The following is a 13897-nucleotide window of genomic DNA, read 5'->3' on the forward strand; positions in this document are numbered from 1 at the left end:
ACCAGAACTGTACACAGCATTGTAAGTGCGATTGCACCTATAATTTTACAGTAGCAGGATTCCCAAACTATTTCGGCTCAATATTGACCTTTAAATGCATCTCAGCATCTGATTTGCTTTCCTCACTGCCGCCGAGCATTGATGCGACAGCTTCAATTTATTATCAATCTACTCCCCCCGATCTTTTTCATTGCCATGGACATTATTTTCTTTCCAGTTAAGTAATGGATTCCCCCAGTGATCTACGCTTGGCCCCCTCCTATTCTTCATTTACATGCTGCCCTTCGCCGACATCATCCTAAAACACGACATCAGATTCTACATGTACACTGATGACACACAGCTCTACCTCACCATCACCTCTCTCCACCCCTCCACTGCCTCTGAGTTGTCATATTGCTTGTCCATCATCGAGCAGTGGATGAGGAGAAATTTCCTCCAATTAATTATTGGGAAGACCGAATCCATTATCTTCAGTCCCTGTCACAAACTCCGTTTCCTCCCCACCAAATCCATCTCTCTCCGTGGCCACTCTCTGAGGATGAACGAGACTGTTAGCAACCCAGGCGTCCTATTTGACCCTAAGCTGAACTTCTGACCACATATCTTCTCCATCACCAAGACCGCCTGTTTCCACCTCCTGTAAAATTGTCCGTCTCCGCCCCTGCCTCAGCTCATCTGCTATTAAATCCTCATCCATGCCTTAGTTATATCTGGGCTCCACTATTCCAATGCTATCACTGCTGTCCTTCCAGCTTCCACCCTCCGTAATTTTGAGCTCATCCAAAACTCTGCTGCCCATATCCTAACTCGCACCAACTCCCATTCACTCATCACCCCTGTGCTCACTGTCCTACATCGGCTCCTGGTCCGGCAACACCTCAAATTAAAAATTCTCACCTTTATGTTCAAATCCCTCCATGGCCTCGCCCCTTCCTATCTTTAGCCCTACAGCCCACCAAGAACTCTGCGTTCATCCAACTCTGGTCTCGTGTGCAGCCCGATTTCCATTGCACCACAATTGGTGGCCGTGGCTTCAGTTGTCTCAGCCCTAAACTCTGGAACTTCCTCCCTAAACCTCTCCACTTCTCTCTCCTCCCATCTAACACGCTTCGTAAAACCTACCTCTTTGACCAAGTTTTTGGTCACCTGTCCTAATATCTCATTATGTAGCTTGGTGTCAAATTTTGTCTGATAACCATCACATGAAGCATTTTATTGTGTTAAAGGTGATCTATAAATGGACGTTGTTTTTATTGTTGTTGCAATAGTTCATTCCTGGGTTTTTTTGTCCCCGTGTGAAGCACTTTGCATTCCTCTACATTAAATTTCATCTGCTACCTGTCTGTCCGATGCCCAAGTATTTAAATCCTCCTGTAGCTTATCCTGTTCAGTTTTGCAGTCTACCATCTTCATCAGCTTTGCATCATCTGTAAATTTACGCTTAGTTCCAGATCACTTATGAAGATATTAAACAAAAGAGGTCCAAAACAGATCACTGTGGAACCCCACTGGTAACATTCTCGCACGCTGATGACAATCCCTCACCACTGCCCTCTGGATTCTATCGGTGAACAAATTACACACCCACTGAAAAACATTTCCACTCATTTCCGCATTCTTTGTTTTCAGTACCAGACTTTCGAGAGGAACTGTATCAAAGGCCTTCCTGAAATCCATGTACACCACATCCACTACCTTACCAATATCACACTCCTTTGCCACACATTCAAAGAAAACTAGTGAGCTAGATTGGCAAGACTTCCCCTTTCATGAACGCAAATTGTCTATCTTTTAAGGTTATATTTCTATTCACAAGCTCCTTGAACTTACCTTTAATAAGCATTTCCATAACTTTACCCACAATGGACGTTAAACTCACTGGTCAGTAGTTTCCTTGGTGAATTTTGCTGCCTTTTTAACAATAGGAGTAACATCTGCCTTTCTCCAGTCCCCATCATATTGGAAATTAGCAAATGTAACTCCTCTGTTCAAGAAAGAATGGCGACAGAAAGCAGGAAACTACAGGCCAGTTAGCTTAACATCTATCTTAGGGAAAATGTTAGAATTTGTTATTAAGGAGGTTGTAGCAGGGCACTTAGACAATCTCAATGCAATCAGGCAGAGTTAATACGGCTTTGTGAAAGGGAAATCGTGTTTGACTAATTAATTAGAGTTCTTTGAGGAAGTAACAAGCAACGTGGATAAAGGGGATCCTGTGGATGTGGTGTACTTTGATTTCCAGAAGGCTTTTGACAAGGTGCCACATCAAAGGCTACCACACAAAATAAGAGCTCATGGTGTAGGGGTAATATATTAGTATGGATAAAGGATTGGTTAGCTAACAGGAAACAGAGAGTAGGCATAAATGGGTCATTTTCAGGTTGGCAAGGTGTAACGAGTGGAGTGCCACAGGGATAAGTGCTTGGAACTCAACTATTTACAATCTATATCAATGACTTGGATGAAGGGACCGAATGTATGATTGCTAAATTTGCTGATGACACAAAGGCAGATAGGAAAGTAAGTTGTGAAGAGGACATAAGGGGTCTGCAAAAGGATACAGATAGGTTAAGTAAGTGGTCAAAAATTTGACAGATGGAGTCCAATGTGGGAGAATGTGAACTTGCCCACTTGGCAGGAGGAATTCAAAAGCAGTACATTATTTAAATGGAGAGAGATTGCAGAACTCTGAGGTACAGAGGGATCTGGGTGTCCTAGTACATGAATCACAAAAAGTTGGATTGCAGGTATAGCAAGTGATTGGGAAGGTAAATGGAATGTTGTCATTTATTGCAAGGGGAATGGAATATAAAAATAGAGATGTTTTGCGACAGTTGTACAGAGCATTGGTGAGATCACATCTGGAATGCTGTATGCAATTTTGGTCTCCTTATTTAAGAAAGGACAATAATTGCTTTGGAGGCGGTTCAAAGAAAGTTCACTCGATTGATTCCTGGGATGACGGAGTTATTTTATGAGGAAAGGTTGGACAAGTTGGGCCTGTTGGAGTTGGCGCTTAGAAGAATGAGAGGTGATCTCAGGGGACTAGAAGGGGTAGATGCTGAGGTGATGTCTCCCCTTGTGGGAGAGTCTAGATCGAGGGCCCTCAGTTTAAGAATAAGGGGTCTCCATTTAAGACGGAGATGAGGACACATTTTTTTCTCTCACAGGATCGTAAATCTGTGGAACTCCCTTCCCCAAAGAGCGGTGGGGGCAGGATCGTTGAATATTTTTAAGGCTGAGTAAGATAGATTCCTGCTTAACAAGGGAGTCAAAGGATCTGGTAGGTAGACGGGAAAGTAAGGTTGAGATCACAATCAGATCGCCATGAGCTTATCAAATGGCAGAGCAGGCTCGAGGGTCTGAATGGCCTACTCGTATGTTCGTAAAGGATGGTGGAGCTAGATTCAATCGTAACTTTAAAAGGATAATTCGATAAATACTTGAAAAGGAAAAAAATTGCAGAGTTTATGGGTAAAGAGCACGGGAATGGGAGTAATTGGTACCTCCTTCAAAGAGCTGGCATTGGCACGATGGGTCGAATGGCCTCCTTCCATGCTGTGAGATTCTAGGATTGTATATTTTCCATATATTTGTTTCTCTAAGAAGAACAATGACAGGCTGTCTGAGCAAAGCAGATGTTCAAAAGGCTCAAAAGCACGAGGCATCAAAGAATCACGTGTAGATTTCAGCCCAAAGATGTTTTTTTCTGCACCAGTCATCAGCACAGCACAGACCTCTGAAACACAACCAGTCACTCCTTCCAATATCACAGAGCCAGAAACAGACCAGCTCTCAGTTTGCTTAAGAGTGAGTGCTGAACTCATCACATGGTATCTGCACTAAACTGGCAATTAGAATCTCCTAATCACTTGGCTGTTTGTTAATACGGGAAAAAAATCAGATTTTAACTGACCTGCCCTTTTCAATCCATTTATTGATCATTCACAGAGGCCCAAAAGAGACCTCTTAGAGTGTCTGAATCAGCTGTACTAATGCTGATCTCTTAGTTCTTAGCGATGAACGTGATGAAAACATATGTCGCTCATTGATTTTGGTGTCAGAGGGTTAGATATTTATCTCACGGTGGGGGAGAGATGAATAAGATGAAATAAAGCGAGTGTCTGAGGTAATGTTTGAATGACCGACACCAATCCGTAATTTGTACAATGCTGAATGTGTCAATTCAAAATGTGGATTTCCAATGGATTCTCTGCAATGTTAACACAAATCCGTTTGTTCCACAGGAGGTGGTCGGGGTTCTGGTCACTGGAAATGTTTGAATTCAGAAAAGTTATTCTCTTGAATTTCTATATACTTCAGTTCCCAGAACGAATAATTGCAGACTCTCTGGGTACATTTTCTGCTTGGCGAGCTGGCGTAAAACTGGCCTCGCAGATTGACCGCTCGTTATTAAATTCACTTCAACTGCTCCGACCAGCAGTCGGTCCACACACTGATGGGCATCTGCATCCATTTCGAGCTGGCCTCGGGGGCCAGGGTGAGCCAAAGTAAGAGTGAGGCCATGTTCTTTGGCAGTTGGGAGACCCGGTCCTTTGTCCCCTTCACTGTCAGATCCGACTACCTGAAGGTTTTGGGGATCTGGTTCAAGGGGCCCCTGGCCGGTAGAAAGAACTGGGAGGAGCGGATCACTAAGGCCAAACAGAAGCTTGATATGTGGGTGGGGCGATCCCTCTCCATAACCGGCAGGAACCTGGTGGTAAGGTGTGAGGTACTCACCGTGTTGCTCTACATGACCCAGCACTGGCCCGTTCCCCAAATCTCCGCCGTCACAGTCACCCGAGATATCCTCCACTTTCCCTGGAGGTCCAAGGTAGAATGTGTCCGCAGGGTCACCATGTACAAGCTTCCAGACAAATGGGGAAAGAGCGTCTACAATGCTGCTCTGATCCTGACAGCCACCTTTGTGTGTGGCTGCCTCAGGATATGTGTAGAGCCCCAGTACGCAGTTACCAAGTGTCACTAGGTGCTGAGTTTCTACCTGGCCAACACACTGAGAAGGCTGGGTCTGGCTGTGCTGGCCGAGCAGGTGCAGGATGTCCCGTCGAGCTGGACCTTTCCCCGCTATCTGTCCCAGGTGTAGAAGTTCCTGAGGAGTAACCCCTTCGAACACAAGGCCGTCAGACCGTGGTGAACGCGAAACGTCCTGAGAACCCTTTCTTAAATAAAGAGACCAAAACTGTAATTCCAGTTGTGGTCTCACCAAAGTCCTGTACAATTGCAACAAAATCCTTACTCATGTATTCCAAACCCTTGAAGTAAAGGCCAACATTTCATTTGCCTTCCTAATTGCTTGCTGTACCTACATGTTAACTTTTTGTGTTTCTTATACCAGGACACTCAAGTCTCTCTGAACACGAACATTTAATAGTTGCTCATCATTTTAAAAATATTCTGTTTTTCTATACTTTCTACTAAAGTGAATAACCTCACATTTCCCCACATTATACTCCATCTTCCACCTTCTTGCCCATTCACTTAACCTGTCTATAAACCTTTGCAGACTATTTGTGTCCTCCTCACAGATGCTTTGTATCGTCAGAGATCTTCAATACATTACACTAATATAGATTGTAAATAGCTAAGGCCCTATTACGGTCGGCATTGCTCGCTGATAAGACAAGGGTAACATCCCTGAGGGGACATTGGTCCCAGCACCGTTGAGGTGCAACCCGTCCATCTTGTACAGGTCTTCAGTATCAATCAAAGTGAACAATGACGCCCGTGTAATGATGTTTCCTGACCTGCTGAGTGTTGCCAGCAATTTCTGGGATTATTTTTGGGCGTTCACAAGAGCAGTTTTCCTGACAACCTGCAACTTGCCTCAAGGGCGCAGCTTCAAGGCACAACTTTCTTGTGCTCTTCTCACACACAAGGTCAAACTTTACTTTCCGACACACGCGCTATAAAATCTGCCGTTTCCGCACACAGCGTCCTGCGCAACGAGAATTCAAAAGTCCTTCCGCTCATGGCCTGTAATCACCCCTTTTTTTCGCCACAGGCGCTCTTTACATTTATTCTCTACTCGATTCAATGGCAGGCTTCAACAGAACTATTAAGATCAAGGCGGAACACTTCCGATCTTACTGCACCGCCCCAACTTGCCAAATGTGCACCTTTCAACCGCCATTCGCAGCTCTGCAGCGCTGCCCGTCGCTCACGCAACTCAACTGCTGAGAGAAAAGAGCCAACAAGCATCAAAACAAAAACCAGTTCTTCAGTTACCATCCCCTGGATCACAAGATTCTCCAAGTAAATTTCGTGAACAATCGGGCGGCTGTCTTTCCAGAGACCAGCCCTGCTGTCGTCGTGTTTGTCTGTCGAGCGGTCACGCAGATCGAAATGTATCCACTGGTTTCAAGGCACAAATGAACATTGGTGCGAATGGGACATGTGCCCAATAGAAACAGCGGTCGGAGCAGAACAAACTCAAAGGCATGAGATCGTGAAAGTGAATGTTAGAGTCGGCAATGCCGCAGGAAAGTGTCCATGAAATGGAAGGAGGAATGGAAAGGCGGCCTATTGATTGTGGAAGGAAGAAAAAGCTGGGAGAAGAGGCGGGTTTGAACTGTGGAACATCAAGTACAGGCATGTGAGAGTGCTGGGATTTGATGGAATAAGTAGGTTTTCGCCACCAACAAAAAATGTTTTTCTCATGTATTAAATATTGATATATTGTTGCATTATATTCGCAAGCGTGGGAGAGAACAAAAGAAGCAGCGCACACTATGCGGTGACTCGGATTCGAACCGAGGTTGCTGCGGCCACAACGCAGAGTACTAACCACAATACGATCACGGCACCACATGTCAGTGGGTGAGACTCTGCCCGAACTATTTAAATAGCACCATTAACGTAGCGAAACGTCCCAAGGCGCTTCACAGGAGATTTTAAACAAAATTTGACCCCGAGCCACAGAAGGAGATATCAGAAGCAAAATACTGCCGATGCTGGAAATTTGAAATAAAAACAGAAAATGCTGTAAATAATCAGCAAGTCAAGCAGCGTCTGTGGAGAGAGAAACAGAGTTAACTTTTCAGGTCGATGACCCTTGGTCAGAAATGGAAAAAGTTGAAGATTAAACAGTTTTTAAGCAAGTCCAGCGTCAGGAAAAGGGATGGGGGAGGAAGGGGAGGGGAGGAAAGAACAAAAGGGAAGGACTCTGATAGGGTGGAGGGCAGGAGTGATTAAATGACAAAAGGGATGATGGTGCAAGGCAAGGAGGGTGGTAATGGGACAAGTAAAGAAACAAAAGATGGGTCCAGAGGAGCTGTAAATGGCAAAATTTGAACCACAATCAGCACTTGCTGTCCGAAAAAATGTGATCAGTGTTTATGATCTGAAGTTATTGAAATCAATGTTGAGTTCAGAAGGTTGTAAAGAGCCTGATCGAAAGATGAGGTGCTGTTTCTCGAGCTTATGTTGAGCTTCATTGGAACGGAGTAAGAGGCCGAGGACAGAGAGGTCAGAGTGGGAGTGGGACCGGGAATTAAAATGGCAAGCGACCGGAAGCTCAGGGTCACGCTTGTGGACTGAGCGGAGGTGTTCAGCAAAGCTATTACAAATAAATCGCTGTTTCACCTGGAAGGAATGTTTGGGGCCCTGGAAGGTGGGAAGGGAGGAGGTGAAAGGGCAGGTGTTGCATCTCCTGCACTCGCATGGGAAGGTGCCGAGGGGAGGAGAGCGAGTGTTGGGGGTGATGGAAGAGTGGACCAGGGTTTCCTGGAGGGAGCGGTCCCTTCGGAAGGCTGAAAGGGGAGGGGAGGGGAAGATGTTTGTGGTGATGGTGGAAGTGGCGGAGGATGATACGTTGAATGTGGAGGCTGGTGGGGTGGAAGGTAAGGACAAGGGGACCTACCGTGGTTCTGGGAGGGAGTGGAATGGATAAGGACAGAAGTGCAGGAAATAGGACGGACACAGTCGAGGCCAAGTCAACTGCAGTGGAGGGGAATCCTCTGTTGAGGAAAAATGAAGACATATCAGAAGTAGTGTTGTGGAAAGTGGCATCGTCAGAACAGACGCGACGGAGAAAGAAAAACTGTGAGAATGGGATAGAAACAGCGGTCGTAGCAGAACAAATAAGATCGTGAAAGTGAATGTTAGAGTCGGCAATGCCGCAGGAAAGTGTCCCTGAAATGCAAGGAGGAAAGGAAAGCCGGCCTATTGATTATGGAAGGAAGAAAAAGCCTGGAGAACAGACCGTTTTGAACTGTGGAACATCAAGTCCAGGCATGTGAGAGTGCTGGGATTTGAAGGAATGGATAGGTTTTCACCAGCAACAAAAAAAATTTCTTTCATGTGCTGAAGATTGATTTCTTGCTGCATTCTATTCACAAATGTGGCAGAGGACAAAAGCGGTAAACAAAACTGTACTGTAACTCGGATTCCTGCGACCACAACGCAGAGTGTGGACCAGGATACGATCACGGCGACGCACATCAGCTGCGGCAGTCGTGCCCGAACAACAGCAATGTCGCGCACGGTGCTGGTTGGAAAAGAAGGATGTTTGGTGATGTGGTTAAAGTATTAAGCACTTTAAATTCTGGCAGCGGTGGGATCGGAACCCATATCTCTACAGAGACTGGATTTTAATCCAGCGCCTTAGATCGCTCGGCCACGCTACCATTTGATAGTTTTTTCTCATAATTTGCTATCTAATGATTGAAATGCGGCTTTCTTGCTTTTTGACCTTTGAGTCGAGGATTTTCCATTGAACGAATAAAATAAATGGACTTTCTGAGCAATGTTCATGCGACGAGGTGACCGAGTGGTTGAGGTGATGGATTCCTAATCCATTGTGCTCTGCACGCATGGCTTTTATCCCATCCGCGCCATTATTGCATTTACCGTTTGATGTGTTGGTTCCTTCCTTGTCTTCATCCAGAAGTCCTGGGCCTCGGTCCAATCCGAAGCCACGGTGGATGAACTTTGCATTGCTCGCTGAACTCTGCTCAAATCTGCAAAGTCCTGAGGTGTTGCGAGTGTGAGATGTGAATAACGTGAAGTATCAATGAAAGTGCACAATGACACCCCGGGAAAGCGAGTATCTCTCCACAGATACTGCGATTTATTTATTTATCCAACTGTCATTGGCGAAATGACCGAATGTGTTTATTTATATATCTGTATGGGTAAGGAAAACCCCATTTTGATCATTTCCAGGAAACAGTCAAGTACATAAATTAGTTTGTCAAACTCATAACGACCGCTGGGATTTGCTGATTGAAAATTTCAATGGAAATTGAGACCGTCACTCAGTATTGGAACAAATATACCCGCTGGGGTTTCGGGGTTGTTATCGGTTTATTTATATCACGGAGGAACCCATTTTAAACTCGGTGAAGGTGCAAATCTAACGATGGATTTAAAATTTATCACCTCAACCACTGCTCAGTTAAAATCGCAATGAGTGATCGCTCGGTAACACAGCGTGCATCCAGCCGTCTCCGTTCAATCATATTCTGATAGTGACAATCACCTGTTTATTTTTTTTTCTGTTCTATTTTTCTCTGTAGTTTTGTAAGAAGAAGACAGCCGAGGACATAAAATTAAAAGTTGGCGTCTTAAAAATGCTTCCCCCCTGTCGGGGAATTAAACCCCGGACGAAGGCAGGGCAACTCACCACGATAAGAGAGAAAGAAAGAACAGAAGAAAGACAGAGTCAGTTGTTCGTTGTCTAACAAAGAGATGGAAATGTGAAAGGTTCTTACAACAGTGGCCCGTGGACAATTAAACAAACTGTCATCAAATAAACAGTGAAAAGAAATGCACTGACACATGAAGCATGTCGAACACCATCTGGGATGAGTGTACATTCAATATAGCAGTTCCTCGTTAGTATAGTGGTGAGTATCTCCTGCTTGTCACACGGGAGACCGGGGTTCAATTCCCCGATGAGGAGTTTATAACTTTATCGCATTTGAAAGCTTCACTTTTGTTTATCTGCAGAAAATACAGTGTGGAACTGACTCAGAGTTGACTCCCACTTGCCTCACTTTAATTTTGCTGATGTTCCAGCGGTTTTAAAATCTCCTCTCTGCGTCACTCTTCACCTCGATGTTAAACTGGATTCTGTGATGGTGGGGATCTCGTGAGGAGGCCGAGATGGATCATCCACTCGGCACTTCTGGCTGAAGATGGTTGTCTCTCTCCGTTCCTCTCTCTGTCGGTCCGCCTCTCTCTGTTTCGGGCTGGTGACTGAGACCCGGTCTGTTCACAGCGCGATTCTCCGTTTTATTTCTTGCCTATTACTGTGGTTCTCACATCGAGCTGAAAAGTGAGGCAGAGAGCAGATTTGAAAATCGCTGTGAAATCAAATTTTGGAAGTGGGCAAGGCCGAGTCAGTTTTTCATTGTATTTTCCACATCCAATATTACAGATAAATGAAAGTGAAACTTTTCAAGGCAGCAATAACATCCTCATCAGAGAATGGAACACCAGTCTCCCAGGGGAAAGGCGGGGATACTCAGCACGACAGTAACAAGGAATTGGTCAAAATGGGGTTTTCATTACTTGTAAAGATATACAAAAAATACATTTGTTTCTTTTGCAAATGACAGTTGCATAAATAAATAAATCGCAGTATCTGTGGGGAGATACTCGCTTTACCGGGGCGTCATTGTGCACTTTGATTGATACTTCACGTTATTCACATCTGACACTCGCAACACCTCCGGGCGCCAATCAGGACTTTGTTGATTTGAGCAGAGTTCAGCGAGCAATGCAAAATTCATCCACCGTGGCTTCGGATTGGACCGAGGCCCAAGACTTCTGATTGAATATAAGGAAGAAACCAACACATCAAACGGTAAATGCAATAATGGCGCGGATGGGATACAAAACCATGCGTGCAGAGCACAATGGATAAACAGACCATAACCTCAACCACTCGGCCACCTCGTCGAATGAACATTGCTCAGAAAGCCCATTTATTTTATTCGTTCAATGGAAAATCCTGGATTCAAAGGTCAAAAAGCAAGAAAACCACATTTCAATCACCAGATAGCAGATGCTGAACACATTAGTATTAGGTGGTAGTGTGGCCGACCGGTCTAAGGCGCTGGATTAAGGCTCCAGTCTCTTCGGGGGCGTGGGTTCGAATCCCACCACTGCCAGAATTTAAAGTGCATGTTTTTTAACCAGATGACCAAACATCCTTCTTTTCCAAGCAGCACCGTGCGCGACATTGCTCTTGTTCGGGCACGACTGCCCCACCTGATGTTCGTTGCCGTGATCCTATCGTGGTTCATTCTCTGCGTTATGATCGCAGTAATTTCGGCTCGAATACGAGTTTCAATTCTGTTTCAATTACGTCTTTCATCCTTTGCCACATTTGCTAATAGAATGCAGCAAGAAATCAATCTTTAGCACATGAAAGAAATATTTTTTGTTGCTGGCGGAAACCTATTTGTTCTGACAAATCCCAGCACTCTCACATGCCTGCACTTGATGTTCCACAGTTCAAACCCACCTGTTCTCCCAGATTTTTCTTCCTTCCACAATCAATAGGCCTCCTTTACTTTCCTCCTTCCATTTCATGGGCACATCCTGAGGCATTGCCGACTCGAACAATCACTTTTACAATTTAACGCCTGTAAGTTTGTTCTGCTACGACCGCTGTTTCTATTGGGCACATGTCCCATTCGCACCAATGTTCATTTGTGCCTTGAAACCAGTCGATACATTTCGATCTGCGTGACCGCTCGACAGACAAACACGACGAAAGCAGGGCTGGTCTCTGGAAAGACAGCCGCCCGATTGTTGACGAAATTCACTTGGGGAATCTTGTGATCCAGGGGATGGTAAGTGAAGAACTGTTTTTTGTTTTGATGCTTGTTGGCTCTTTTCTCTCAGCAGTTGAGTTGCGTGAGCGACGGGCAGCGCTGCAGAGCTTGGAATGGTGGCTGAAAGGTGCACATTTGGCAAGTTGGGGCGGTGCAGTAATATCCGATGAGAGATACTCGCATTACCGGGGCGTTATTGTGCACTTTGATTGATACTTCACGTTATTCACATCTTACACTCGCAACACCTCCGGGCACCAATCAGGACTTTGCTGATTTGAGCAGACTTCACCGGGCAATGCAAAATTCATCCACCGTGGCTTCGGATTGGACTGAAACCCAGGACTTCTGGATGAATATAATGAAGGAACCAACACATCAAACGGTAAATGCAATAATATCGCGGATGGGATAAAAACCATGCGTGGAGAGAGAGGTCGAGAGTGAGCATGTGACGGTGCGTGGCGTTGAGCGTGGATCTCAGGAAGCGGCGGGAGCAGTGGTTGGAGGAACGCTGAATATCATGGAGATATCTGGAATCATGGGCGGATCCGAAACATGAAGGGTGGGATTTAAGTTGGAATCCACGTGGAATAAGTCGGAGCCGGACACAGTTGCTGAGGAAGGAGATGTGTCTGTGAAAGTGAGTTTTAGTAGAAACCTGATCAAACACTCTCTCTTCAGCAGCACCGACACTCTCTACTTCAGAGCTGTCCTGGTCCGCAGTTCCATTTCATCCTTCGCCTCATCCGGCGCTTTAATGAAAAAAACTTTTTTCCTTCCTTTCAGGTGTCAAGGACCGCAAGTTTCAACAACTCTTAGATACCAACACCTCTCCCGATCCTTCTTCCCCTTCACTTTCCTCTGACCCCATCCCTCCCTCCAATCTCTTTGTCGTGTTTTCACCATTCCCCCTGACCTTCCCCTCTCTGACACCGAACGTCAGTCCTCAGTAAAAGCCTCAGCGTCATCCCCTTACGCCCCCACCTCAATGGGTTTTGAGCTGGACTCGATGCTGAGCTCTTCTTCCATCACCTTCACCTCCGCGCCCATTTCTTTGGCCAGGAGTCTTCCCCCCGCACAGCGGACCCTTTCTCCCATCTTCAGAATTCCCGTTCCACCTGAACCCCTCCCTCTATCCTCTTACCCTCTCTTGAACTTTTCATTGGGAACTGCCAGCGTGACATCGACCGTCTCAATTTCTTTACTCCCCTCACTCACTCTGACCTCCCTCCCTCTGAACTCGCAGCACTCCGTTCTCTCGAGTCCGATCCTGACATTGTCATTAAACCTGCTGACAAGGGCGGCTCTGTTGTTGTTGTGAGGTGAGTCGACCTCTACCTAGTGGAGGCTGAACGCCAACTCTCCGATACCTCCTCCTACCTTCCCCTGGACCATGACCCCACCACCGAACATCAAGCCATCACTGACCGCCTCCTCTGGAGATCTTCCCCCCACGGCCTCCAACCTCACAGTCTCCCAACCCCGCACAGCCCACTTCAACCTCCTTCCCAAGATCTACAAACAAGACTGCCCTGGTAGATCCATCGTCTCAGCCTGTTCTCGTCCCACGGAACCAATTTCTTCCTATCTCGACTCTATTTTCTCTCCCCTCCTCCAGTCTATTCCGACCTACATCCATGACTCTTCCGACATCCTCCGCCACTTAAACAGTTTCCAGTTGCCCAGCCCTAACTGTCTCCTTTTTTTCTGTGGACGTCCAGTCCGTCGACACCTCCATCTCCCTCCAGGGCGTCCTGCGGGCTCTCTGCCTCTTCCTTGAACGAAGACGCAACCAGTCTCCATCCACCACCCTCCTCTGCCTGGCTGAACTTGTTCTTACATTGAACAACTTCTCCTTTGACTCCACTCACTTCCTCCAAATAAAAGGTGTTGCTATGGGAACCCTTATGGGTCCTAGCTATGCCTCCCTTTTTTGTGGGATACGTGGAACATTCTTTGTTCCAGTCCTACTCAGCTCCCCTCCCTCACCTCTTTTTCTGGTACATTGATGACTGTATCGATGCCGTTTCCTGCTCCCGCCCTGAACTGGGAAATGTCATCAAGGTTGCTTCCAATTTCCACCCTTC

At 46.0% G+C, this 13897-nt stretch overlaps 1 protein-coding gene and 1 non-coding gene across 2 annotated transcripts in view; one reads left to right on the plus strand and one right to left on the minus strand.

Annotated features, from left to right (window-relative positions):
* LOC137302345 (zona pellucida sperm-binding protein 3-like) overlaps window positions 1-13897 on the minus strand; it is a 1023493-nt gene that overhangs the window by 633792 nt on the left and 375804 nt on the right. The window lies entirely within an intron of this gene.
* On the plus strand, window positions 11057-11138 carry trnal-aag (transfer RNA leucine (anticodon AAG)). Its single transcript has one exon. It is a non-coding gene; the product is annotated as a tRNA-Leu (tRNA).

This window comes from Heptranchias perlo, chromosome 35, assembly GCF_035084215.1.
Source record: "Heptranchias perlo isolate sHepPer1 chromosome 35, sHepPer1.hap1, whole genome shotgun sequence".
NCBI lineage: Eukaryota > Metazoa > Chordata > Chondrichthyes > Hexanchiformes > Hexanchidae > Heptranchias > Heptranchias perlo.